The sequence below is a fragment of the Lissotriton vulgaris genome, chromosome 2_1 (assembly GCF_964263255.1).
Source record: "Lissotriton vulgaris chromosome 2_1, aLisVul1.2, whole genome shotgun sequence".
Classification (NCBI taxonomy): Eukaryota; Metazoa; Chordata; class Amphibia; order Caudata; family Salamandridae; genus Lissotriton; species Lissotriton vulgaris.
In genome coordinates, this window is record NC_141687.1 from 1,172,012,436 (window position 1) to 1,172,025,910 (window position 13,475).

Sequence of the window (13,475 nt, forward strand, 5' to 3'; positions counted from 1 at the left end):
AGTGCCACCATTGATGTTGGTGGGGTTGAGCAAAGTTGTGACCTCTTCTTCCTCATTGGTGTCTCTGTCTAGGTAAAGATTTCCCTGGTTTGCTGGTGCTTGGTTCAGAGTTGCTTGACCACTAGTCTGAATCTGATGTAGAGTCGCATGTGCCCTAACCACACCCTGGTTGATTGTATGTGGGGGTTTTGTATTCATCAGAGGTGTAGGAATAAACCTTTTCCAGTGAAAACCGTCCTAAATCCTTTTGATTTTTGATTTATTTTGGATGCAAGTAACCTCTCCTTATAGTCTTTGTTGGTCTTATTGGTTTCATCAGTGTTCTTCTTCAAAAGGGCTGCTGAGAAATTCTTTCAATTGGCCCTCTAAGATTTGTATGCCAACTAAAATCGCATCAGCAATCCATTTTGCCGCACTGATTATGAGAATTAACCAGTCTTGTGTGCAGCGCCAGGCAATCAGGGACCAGCCTTTTCTGAATGGCTTGTCTTCGAGGAATAGTCTTGGTGCATTTATGTTCTCCCTTTCTTAAAATGTTGGACCTACATTAAAATTGTATGTGAGTGAGCTAAGATGTGTTTTATTTGTGTCTCCCTGCCACAAGATTAAAAGCAGGAGTGCAGAGAAACTGAAATCTACTTCTCCATCAACAAGATTCGGTTACTGAACATGCCCCTATGGACGCAGGAGTCTTCCCTAGGAAGACATGTATCTTGCATCAAATATTGTGAAATAAATACTGCTTCTTAGGCCATGTTCAACAGCCTCAGAAGTGGAGCGATGGGGCAAATATTTCCTGGCGGCTCACTCTTTGAAGAGGTCTTGCAACTTGCTGTTGGTGAGGCTGTCAGTATGTCCAGCATGTTTCAGATGACAAGTCACCGTATTCGTAGCCTGTGCTATGAAACAGGCCGGCCCATATTGCCAAGCCACACTTACAACTTACTGAATGTGGGCAGCGGGAGTGCATAGGCCTTGAGACTGGGAACCACGCACCCAACACCAAAGCATCTTCTACCTCGCTACCAGTTCCAATAGGTCAGTTGAAATGAGGTGGTGACTGCAAGGCCTGATAATTCTGCGTGGCCCCATCCGTGTTGAAGCCTGTCTAGAGAAGCAGCTCCATGAAGGCTAAGGAGAATAGCTCTTAGTTCAACCTGGTACTTGTGGCTTGCTGGGAGTTTCACTGATTGCCACTTTATTTGTAACTTTTACATAAAAAAGTGTATTTCGGAATTTTTCACTTTAGCACCTTACATGCTATCACCACTCTAAATCACCTTTTATTCAATTAGTGAACCACACTCTCTCTGCTGTGACAAATTTATTATCGACTCAAGTTGCCTTGTTTTTTCTATATAAGCCTGTTTTTTAATAAAAACGGAGCAGCATTGTGGTCTATTAAACCATACAAAAAGTACAGAGAACATCCTGAACTATGAAAAGTAATTTCTCAGATTCCTTTTGCTTGCTCAAGCTGGGATTGAAGCCCGGTGTCTTGATCAGATATTGTACAATTCAGACCCTGGGTTGATATTACATTTTCCCCTCTTCAGCCCTCATGACAATATTATAAGTGACCCAAGGAGGAAGTCAGTTTTCTTGTACCTCCTGTGCAAGGGCTTTATTGTTGTTGTAGATGGAGCAACATCATGGTATATTAAACTATATTCATGAGAGGTTTTTATACAGTACACGTCTTGAACTGCATTATTGCAAGGTGCTCTCGAATGTGACAATCACTGAAAAGAAAGGGAAGAAAAGTCATTGTTCAAGGTCAGTTTGTTTGGTCAAGCTGGGAAGCTGTGACAGAAACCAGGGATTCAGGGTCAGGGTCCTATAGAAGCTTTTGAGAGGCCTGTGCAGGTAATGTAGGGATATACAAAACATCCTTTGTTTTTTAGGGGATGGGATAATACCAATATGACCAGCCTCTTCATGGGACATCTACACTTTGATCAAAACAGTGCAATGTTCCCTCCTTCAGAGAACAGGTACAGCTAGGGTAGCATCAGTACAATCTTTTCCCCTCACAGGACGGGTACAAATCAGGCAGCTGCAGTGCTGGCTTCACTGCCTCACAAAACAGGGACAGCATGGCAGTAGCAAAGCAAGCTTCCCTCCCTCACAGAAGGCAGTAATTACCCTCTTCCATTTTTCACAGAACAGATCCAGCATGGCAAAGATGTACAGGCTTTCATCGCCCACAGAACATGTACACTGAAGGTATGAGTGACAAAAAGGTTAAATACAGATTTCTAGATCTGGTGCGTAACTCACTGAGAGGAATGTGTTGGGGAATGAGTGAGTGAAAATGCAAGTTCGCACACCATTCTCACTTCGGTGATATTCCACATCTGCACCCTGAAAATCCTACTGCAGTCACTCAGAGACCTGTAGAAAGATGTATCATTACTTCATGCAGCACAGTGCAGCAAGTCGCCTTACTGTGCTGCATAATAGGGAAGCAATGCGCAGTATTTAACATCATATGGCACATTGCTTTCCTTTTTGCTGCCTAGCGCCAACGCTCGCACTCTTGCTGTGGTGCAAGGGGACCTGGGTTGCAGACAGGATTGTTTTGGAGGAAGAAGGGACACCTTCCTGTACAGAAACAATCCTCTCAGGCATTTTCATCTTCCTTAGTCTGCTGCAGAACAGGCAGGCTTAGTATTTGGACGCATTCCCAGGTCTAACAGCAATAGTAACTCTGGGAATGCGCCAAAATCCATGAATGGATGAGTGGGAACACCCATTCTCCACCCATGGAACGCCGCCCTGGGGCAGATGAACGCAACGCAGCGATTTGTGCTGCGTTGGGTTACCCTAGATTTATCAATGCACTCAGGGCCACACAAGGTGGCCTAGCGTGGTTTGATAAATCTGACTTTGTTGTTGCGTCATCCTTATGCCCCCTTGCGTGGCGCCAGGGCGATGCAACTCAATGCTAAATCTGCCCCCTTGTGTTTGTGTTAATTATTTTGCTTCCCATGTGTTGAGACATTGTAGTAACCTAGCAGGTCAGTGTTATTTGGAGCAGCCTCACCTCAGTCCAAGTGCCTCTGCTCTAGACAGGCACAACTGTCAACCTCTTCAAAGCGGTTTTGAATGCACGCGCATCAGGCTCTGTGCAATGCCAGCCTCCGTGCTGCACCTTTTCTGGCCCCTGTTCACAATGCCAAGGACTTCAGTTGCAGCAAAGGAATAGCTGTGCCATTGTTTCGCGACAGTTCTCTGCGTTAAGACACATGCCTGTGGGCGCTATTTTATTGTGCCTTGCAGTTGTTAGAAAGGAGGGGTCGGGGGCCACCACGTGTAGCTGCTTGCCTTCCTACGCCCCGTACTGTTCCAACATATGAGCGACACTAAAGCATACACCGCGCTAAACCAAACGGTAAACACGCAGTGACAAAGGCAACCATTTTGCCTTGCGTATCGTGACACACACACCCTGACTCAGTCTCTCGCTCTTCGCCTCCCCGTCTCCTCTAAAGAGCTGGTGACGCAGTTGTGTACCAGCTGCAGTGCCAGAACCATCAGCTGTCTCCGATGGCGCACAGGGTGAGCCAGGTGGCAGGCGCTCGCCCGATATGCCAACACACAAGCACAAACAGGCTGCCTTGCCCTTCAACCCCCACTCAGGCTGTAAGACACAGCTCTGCATGTGAGGAAAAGGGGAGATGCGGGAACATAGAACTGGACCTAAGGGAACTGTAATTCTCCACTTTCACGATAATACAAATCTCACACTGTTGTCATAGCAACCGTTGGCCGCAGCAGGACATTAGTACCACAAATATCACTCGTCTGTCCAGGGCAATGCCCAAAGGTAAGGAAGACTGCGCCAGAGCCTAGACATGGTGCCCCGCATGTTAGCCCATGCCAGGGGCAAGATTGCTTTTCTCCCTTCACCCGAGGCGTCACTCGGGTCCAGTGTCGCCGTGGCTGTAGACAAAGAACTAAATGAAGAGCAAGCTCACACATAGAGTCAAAGGCCTCACCTCCTCATTAACGGGGTTGTGATGTTTGTGGAAAATGGCACAAATGCAAATACTGCATGAGTAAACTATATATGTGTATAGAAAGATCTTCACAAATGCAGGATGGGCTTTTATCACAGCACTGCTTGCCACTTTGTTGTCCTCTACATTTAATGGCCAGATAGTATTGCAGGATGTGCGCTTTAAAACAACATGCCCTTTGCCAGTGGGCATATTTAGGCATGACAGTGCTTCGAGACAGATCATGATATCTTAACTCCTGTTAGCAGTGCTTTAAGTGAGCCGGTACTGTCCGGTATGGAGTAACAGCACTTTTTTATTTTGAGGACGAGAGTACCAGCACTTCTCAAGCGAAATGCCTTACCTTTAATTGGAGAGTACCGGCACTTCTCAGAAACAAACAGGTACTCTGGCACAGAGTACCTGTACTTCTATTTTTCCATTTCAAGCACTGCCTGTGAGTAATGTCATGCCTCCAGGACAGGCCTCATAATCTGTCTGTGCTAGAGTGGTAAATCCATATAGGTTAATTAGGTGGCCACTGACAGCAAACAGAGTGCTAAATACCAGTCTCAAATAAAAAAAGACAAATAAAATCAATGGAGCCATTGGCATTGTTCACCTAGTGCACCACTTGCTGGCAGCTAGTATAGCCCTGCCTTTGCCGCCATGCCCGTTTTGCAAGTGTTGGCGAGGGTCGTGCTGAAATAGCCTTTTAGGAACACCCTACAGTGATGACCTTCTTTCCTTGCCATCAGTGACCTCATTGTGCATCCCTCTTTTCAGGTCATTAAATATTTCCATTATTTAACCCAAGGTGTGGGGTAAGTGGCAATGGTTTTCACAGATTATTCGACAGCCTGCAATTTGAGCGAGAGGCTAGTCTTCACTATGAGATATTATAGTACCCCGGCCGCCTCCTTCGCATTTCCCTTCCCCATGACATAAAGCGCCTAGTCGGAGAATTTCAGCTCTTCCTGGCACTCTGCCACGGCTGATGACTGACCCCTTGTGGACACCTAGGGGTGCATATATTCACCACTTCACGTATGTGCTAAGGGGCAATGTTTACCTACCCTTATATGTACCTGAAGCTGCCTTGGAGGTATTTCAGAGCAATAGCCTAGTTGCCTCTTGTACAAAGGGGCAAAGTAATTACCTTACAATAATCTTCATTACTCCAATTCTTCCTTCCTCGTTCCACTACTTGCTTAAATGAGCTGTTGATGGTACTCCTCCCCAAACCTATTCCTTTGTCTATTATCCTTTTACAGAATCCATCTCAATAAGATGCCCCCATCCATTCCACTTCCTGTTCGCTTGATAGAAGCCCATAAACAAATCGTTGATGAAGGCTCAAACAGGAAGGGAGAGGGGAACGTAAGTAATGGGACAAGCAAGGAATAATAGGAGTAAAGATAAGTGCCACTAAGTAATACAGACATTACCTTTTCCTCTTCTTCCTCAGCACCTTCCTTACCTAAATGCGAGGAGACGGTAAGCCTTCCTGTTGCTCAGCGTAAAGAGAGACAATTCACAGCAAGGAGCAAAAGTGCTCCTTAACCGCTTCACTGCAGCGGCTATTCCGCGGCAGTGCTAAGGGGGCGGGACGGAAGAGCGGCGGGCACATGCTGGTGACGGAACCGCTCCATCACCAGCGTCGGTTGCGCTGTGCTTATGACGGAGCGGTTCCGTCATGGCCCCGCCCACTCAATAGAACGCTCAGCGCAGGCGCGGAATTCGCGCCGCGCATGAGCGGCGGGCGTGCCATGACGGAACTGCTCCGTCATAAGCACAGCGCCACCACAGCTGATGACGGAGCGGTTCCTTCATCAGCATACAAGGGGTTAAATAATAAACATTACTAGAAACACTTCTGAACCCACACATAAACAGCAGATGATTTACAAACACATGTGTAGTTTCCCTACTGCATCACTGCTTTAGATACATATTTGAACAAAATGATAAAAGTCTCATGAGATAAGTTCAATCTATATTGTAAAATAAATGGTGAAGGAGAAGTCCACGTGCCTACCTTACATATATCTTCGACAGGCACACCAGCACTCTCAGCCCATGATGCTGTCATCCATCAGGCTGAGAGAGCCTGTTCAGAATCAGGACAAACTCTCACCTGCATCTGTGTAAGCTACTGCTATCACTGATTTAATCCATCTAGCCCAGGTCAATTTCGACTACTTGCAACTTCTTTCAGAAGTCCTAAAATTGACAAATTAGGTATCTGAGTGTGTGTATATTTAAATAATCTGTGTTGCTATACCTTAATCACTCTGAATACATCTAGAAGAAGCAAATCTGAGTCTTCAAGCGGGAAATCAGGTTAAGGACAGGTACGGCAGCATCCTGTTCTCTATTGAATGCTGGGCTAAACCTAGGAATATGACTAAGATCCAGTCTAAGAACTATCATATTCTCAAAAATTCTCAAATATTGGTATCGGCACCGAAGAGCCCCCAGTTCCCTTAATCTCCTTGCTGTAGGTATGCCACCGAAAAGCAGATCTTGCTGATCAAGCGTTTCTCCGATACCTCTTGCGCGCCTCATAAGACGTCTTCTGTACAGATACTAAAACAAAAGGAGGATCTCAAGGGCCATATCAATCTTTTACTATTGGTCTCGTTAAATCAAAGCCTATAAATATGGGCACTTAAAGAATCCACCCCGGACTAATCATTCCCTGGAAACCAAAAGGATCTAATAGCTGACCATTGTAACCTTTAAGTTGCCAATGATAAATTACTGTCAAAAGCTTCCATTAAGAACTGCTGAATATTCTCTGGGACACAATCAGCCAGGGGGAAAGAGGTTCCTTTGACTCCATTCACTATGATTTCTTTGTTGATGATCTTCTAGATGCTTTAATGGAAAGGGGTAGCGGTAAGGAAAGTGCTCCATATTCATAACCCTTGCCCTTTAGATATGCACACCAATAGACTGAGGCATTTATAAGTTGAAACTATAGCTGGGGATGACATGGGGATGGGATACAGGGGAATCCCCCGTTCCCTCCCTACTGACATTGTACGTAGAAGAGGAAACCAAGGTCTCGTCACCAATTGGGTAGGAGCATGTTACGCTCTGCTCTTTCTCTCTGAATTTTTGCCCAATGTAAAGGAAAGAGAAGAATTTGATGGAATGCATACAAGATAGTCCCTGGCCAGGAAACTACAGAACATCCATGCGCACCACTAGAGGATATAGAGTTCTCAAGAAAAACAGAGGGGGAAGGGAGACTTGATGATTTAGACAGGGATCTGTCATCAGCACCCTAAATTGTTGGTAGATCTATTGATATACTTTACAATTAGGGAATTCGTTTTGGGATGATGGGAACTTTATAGTGCCTGAACTTTGTCTTCTCCTTGGATATGAGGAGCCCTGACAGAAAGCAAATTGTTTTCTGCCCAAGACCATATTTGAAAAGTTAGAAGATTCAATGTTTTTGACTCCCTCTCAAACTGATGGTCCTGGTAAACGTTTATTAGCTGTAGAATGAGTAGATCCTTGCCCTTTAACACATCTGCAAAATGTTGAAGATCTAACCATTACCCCCTCATTTTGCTCCAGTTGGAGCAATGAGTTGCCTCCCTGTTGCACCGATGACCCTGTATTGTCTCGGATCCCTGTGTTAAACCCCACCCAAAACTGCTGTCATCTGCTCTCAATAGGGAGGTCAGAGACAATAAAGTTCCCATTTTAAATATTGGTGGAACCACCCATCACCGAAGGGGATCCGCATGTCCTGAGACTTTGGAATCGTCCTTTTCAAATCCTCTGAAAGAGGAGAAAATTCTTGAAGAATGTGGGTCACCACTTGTCCCTGGAATTATGGATAAAGTTGCTGCCTGAAAAGAAACAGAAATAAAAAGGAATGAGTAGATGGCCTTGCACACCTTACCATACCTCCCTGGGCTTGATGCCACTCCCTGGCTGTAGCTCTGCCCTTTATTAATTAATGTTGTAGATGACGCAATAGTCAGAGTCTTCTTGACTCCAGTACTGTTTTGAGACCAAAAGAAAGAACCCTGAACTGCTAATGTACTAGGAAACTGTTGATGAGAATTTCTGACTGAACTATTGAGATAGAAGTTTGAAGATCTCTTTCCAATATTAATAGGATTAGATATTAAAGGGTATTTTTTTTAAATGTGTAGTTTGAATGGATTTGTTCATCTGTTTGAGGTTTAGTACCATCCTGTACTCTGCCTGCGATTTCTTGACCAGGAAACCAATGGAATACCACTCCAAACCTTTATCTTCAGATGAAAGAGGCAGAATTACTTTCTTCAGCAAAAGAGTAGTGATACTGTCTTGCAAAGCTTTCCTTTTGGACGGTCTCTGGTATATTAGATCCTGATTAAACATGAATTTGGAGGGATTGTACAAAAAATATATCCAAAACCCTTTTTTTTAAATTCCTGTTCCCATCTTTCTGTGATCATTTGCCTCCAGTATTTCTGAAATAGACCCAGACGTCCTCCTACTGGATCTGAGTGTTCCTTTATCCTAGCATAGTGTCTGTGCTTTGTACTTCTAATTTACCAAAAGTAGCACATTTTATACCTATCAAAAAGATTAGCATGGTGTGAAGTAGCACATATTATAGGTTCAGGGGAGTGGCATGGTGTGGTGTAGCACATATTATAGGTTCAGGGGAGGGGCATGGTGTGAAGTAGCACACATTATAGGTTCAGGGGAGTGGCATGGTGTGAAGTAGCATATATTATAGGTTCAGGGGAGTGGCATGGTGTGAAGTAGCACATATTATAGGTTCAAGGGAAAGGCATGGTGTGAAGTAGCACATATTATAAAGGTTCAGGGGAGTGGCATGGTGTGAAGTAGCACATATTATAGGTTCAGGGGAGTGGCATGGTGTGATGTACCACATATTATAGGTTCAGGGGAGTGGCATGGTGTGAAGTAGCACATATTATAGGTTCAGGGGAGTGGCATGGTGTGAAGTAGCACACATTATAGGTTCAGGGGAGTGGCATGGTGAGAAGTAGCATATATTATAGGTTCAGGGGAGTGGCATGGTGTGAAGTAGCACATATTATAGGTTCAGGGGAGTGGCATGGTGTAAAGTAGCACATATTATAGGTTCAGGGGAGTGGCATGGTGTGAAATAGCACATATTATAGGTTTAGGGGAGTGGCATGGTGTGAAGTAGTACATATTATAGGTTCAGGGGATAGGCGTGGTGTGTAGTAGCACATATTAAAGGTTCAGGGGAGTGGCATGGTGTGGAGTAGCACATATTATAGGTTCAGGGGAGTAGCATGGTGTGAAGTAGCACATATTATAGGTTATGGGGAGTGGCATGGTGTGAAGTAGTACATATTATAGTTTCAGGGGATAGGCGTGGTGTGTAGTAGCACATAATAAAGGTTCAGGGGAGTGGCATGGTGTGGAGTAGCACATATTATAGGTTCAGGGGAGTAGCATGGTGTGAAGTAGCACATATTATAGGTTATGGGGAGTGGCATGGTGTGAAGTAGCATATATTATAGGTTCAGGGGAGTAGCATGGTGTGAAGTAACACCATGGGCTATACTAATTAAAAATTACATCACAGAAACCAAGTTGCTCATAATTTTGGATGAAGGACAGGAGACAACAGTGGGTGTCACGATTCCATTAAGGACTCATCACGGTCCCTCTCAACAATAAGGGCTGCTCAACCTCAGTTTAATATTCATGGATTTGGCAACCATCATTGATTGTCTGCTTAGATGCTCTGGGTCGTGCAGCCATTACCATTTGCAGATATTCCATTACATTTTTAATAAAAACCATTGATGAGCTTCAATTGACTTAGATATCTTATTTCTCTGCTGTGGGAAAGTGTTAGAACCCTTTACTTATTGATTTAAGACATTCTAATTGAACATAGCCTTGAGAAAGACCTAAAAGGATAAAAAGACGTGTCGGCTGAGAGCATCCATGAAGAAATAACAGCAATATATTGAAAAATCATCCCCTAACAATTATATCTTAAATCAGGAAATTGACAAACAACTGTGTTTAGATTGAATATATGATGTGTTATTTCTGTGACACTGGTTTGAACAAAAAGTCAATATGACTTACCTGAAGGTCTGAAGCTGGGAATAATTACAGGGTTTTCGTTTCTATACTATAGGAGTATCATGTGTGTTGCATATATTATGATGTCTTAATGGGTATACAAGTGAACTTAAACAGATATGGTTGAAGTTGTACATACATAACGAGTGCTCCGCTAGTTCTGTATGTTTTGGTGAAACCAATCAACATTGCAAAAATTGAATTACATGAAACAGGCTCCCTCTAAGAACCTGCCTACAATGAATAAACTAGTATTCCCTTTAACCTACATACAATGAAGTGGAAATTATATTACACTACTAAACATTGAACTATTAATTAATCAATCGCAGCACAGTTGGACCAGCAGGCAGTATCACCCTTGAGCATTTGCCTTATTTGAGATGTCATGAGTAACGTCATTGATGATGTCATTGAACATGTCAAGAGTGATGTAATATGCGAATTCATAAGCAGTGCATGGTGGGGGCACAAGTTATAGTTACTTCTCTGAACTATAACAGGTGAATTTCAGGGGCTTTCAGGGCTAAAAAGTACACTGTGACTGAAATTGTTACCTAACTATAACGTCTTTTTCTATACCTAGCTATACCATCACTTTAGCCATATTTTTTCATTGAATTTCTAGTTTTTTTCAAAGTAAGTTCTTATTAAAATCAATAGCTACATAATTGTCTCCTCACTGAGAACAAAGTACCCCATGATAGCACTTGACTCTCTTAGGGTAGTGAAGAAGAAGGCCTACTCACGATAGGTTGTGTAGCTTCCAATTCCAATATGCTACAACGCAACAACAGCAGTCAGAAATTGTTGTTCGATCAGTGCTTTTTCTTAGAAAAAGGAAAAGTACATTTATTACACACACTATATAAATATATGAGGTACCTGTAAAATAACTTTGGAGACACTTTTATATTAAATCTCACTCCTAGTGGGTCCTGAACCCCATAATCACAATGCCCCCACCCATACCTGATGCAACATCACAATATAAAGTGTGCCATTTTAAACAAGCTACATAACAAAAAGAGATTGCCAGTACTGATAATACCGCAGTAACATTTCATATTCAAAACACAAACATGTACAACATATTTATCAAAAAAGTCACAATAGGGGGGTATCATTCGTCATATCAATCATATCACAATCATACAACATGCAAGCATTTTGATAAAATCAAAAATAAGAATAAAAAGCTATCAACTAGCCCCCAGTCTTGAATATTTTCTCAAGTACTGTGTCCGAATTCATGTTACTGCGGTATTATCAGTACTGGCAATCTCTTTTTGTTATGTTGTATGACGGCTCAGCCATACTGATTAGAGCCAACCCCTAGTTGTTTATTGATTTTAAACAAGCTGGCCTACTTGCCTGTGCCCCCCGTAGAGAGGCATGCAATTGTGCCTTGCCATCTAGGTGTATCCAGTCACAATATATGGGCTGGGGGGGACACGTCCCTGTTGTCACCCTTACTTCAAGGGTTGCGTGTCACCAACAACCTACAATGCCACAGAGAACGCATGTGCCGGACTCACATTTTGTATAGTTGTCTATGTCCTATGTTTGTGACAAGTGACAGACCTGACATCACAACCGAAAACAGTGAAAACAAATGTTTTTTTAAATGGGTATTCACTATCAGTCCAGATGAACGCCTGGGACTCCATGAGGGCCATAAAAAGTGGCTGAAACATGTCAATTTAGCATAAGGATTTAGGCATAAAAACCCTCCCCCAATAGACCCACATTTTATGTAATTTTTAATCACACCAAGGGTATCCAAAATGAAGGGAAACTGGGGTAAGTAAACACAACATATTTTTAATATAAACTCTCACTGTCAGGACCAGGGTGCGACCCAATGATGCGGCATGACACCAATAGGGTGTATGGGGGTCCACAATAACAACATTTAATATTTTTCGAAGAACAATCAGACTAGATCAATACTTTTTAATAGAGTATAGGGTGGCAGGATACCTTTCGTAAGAGTGATTTCGAGTAGGGAGACAGTATCCTACAGTCCACATCACGAAAACCTTTCTTTCTCCCTTCCCCATGTCCATGTGGATATGTGGGAATAACTCCTAGGCGCACTCTAACCAAGGGGATAACATTTCCTATGGCTAACCCTACCCACTTTTGGCATTTTTAAGGTTGCAAAAGTCTTTGGCCACACTAAGCTTGAGCTCTGAGGGCTGGTGTGTGTGGGGGCATGTACTGTAGTAATCCTAGTTCCCTCGCACATCTAACACTGAACTCAAGTTTGTAACAGTCACTGTACCCACAATTAACCCAGGCACAGAAGTCTGTTACAACAACAGTAGGGGTTTTCCTTCAAGAAAACAGTAGACACATAAAAATTGTTTTGGCATCCTGTTTCATATGTTTTCAAGTGTGCTGGCTATGGTATATGTACACCCAGAATACCTGTTGAGCAGGATTTAACAGCCAATGATGATTTAACACCGGAATGTCAAAAATGATGCTCACAGCCCCCACCCTACATATTTTGTCAGGTTGAGAAGGGTTATCTCCGCCCACTCGGGTCAGCTTACTGTTTGCTTCCAGGAAGCATTCCACATCTTTGCACACCTGTTCAGATGGGTATTACTAGCTAGCAGAAATGGGTGAGCAAATGCAAATTTGGTCACCTGAAACTTCAGACGGGGAAAGGTACATTTTGAAAAGTTAATTTTCCTTAATATTTATTAAAGATCCAACTTCACAATTGAATGGGATTTTAATGACCATTAAAAATAGCTGTTTAATTATTTTTCTAGCTAGTCCCTTTTGTGAGGTACAGTATTACGATTGTACTCTGTAATCTTGTTTTCTACATAGGACAGCTGAGCCTGCCACAGTGAAAAATTGTTTTGGGTTCTAGTCACTGTAATGACATGTTAAAGTTATATTTCTGAATTCCCTACTTTTAAATACCATGCACCCTGCCTTGTGGACCACAAAGCCTACATAGAGGTGACATTAATATTTAAAAAGGGAGGTTTTGACATGGCAAAATGGTTTATTTAGGTCGAATTGCAATCTTTAAATAGTCATGCTACAATGGTTAGCTTTACAGCTATGTTTTACTCTGTCACTGCAATGAATGGCACAATAGGTTCTGCAATCCATTAGTGACTTTTAGCTTACAATCCCTGGATACACTTTGTGCCATTTTCTAGGTAGGGACTTATAGCTACGTTAAGTATGCCAATTAGGAATATGGCAATTCAACAATTTTTAAAGTGGGAGCATAGGCAGTTTACCAAAGGTTAGCAGAGTTAAATGCAAGGAGTTCTAATTCCAGCCATGATATACGATCCAGCAAAAGGCGAAAAATACTATGGAGTTAGCACA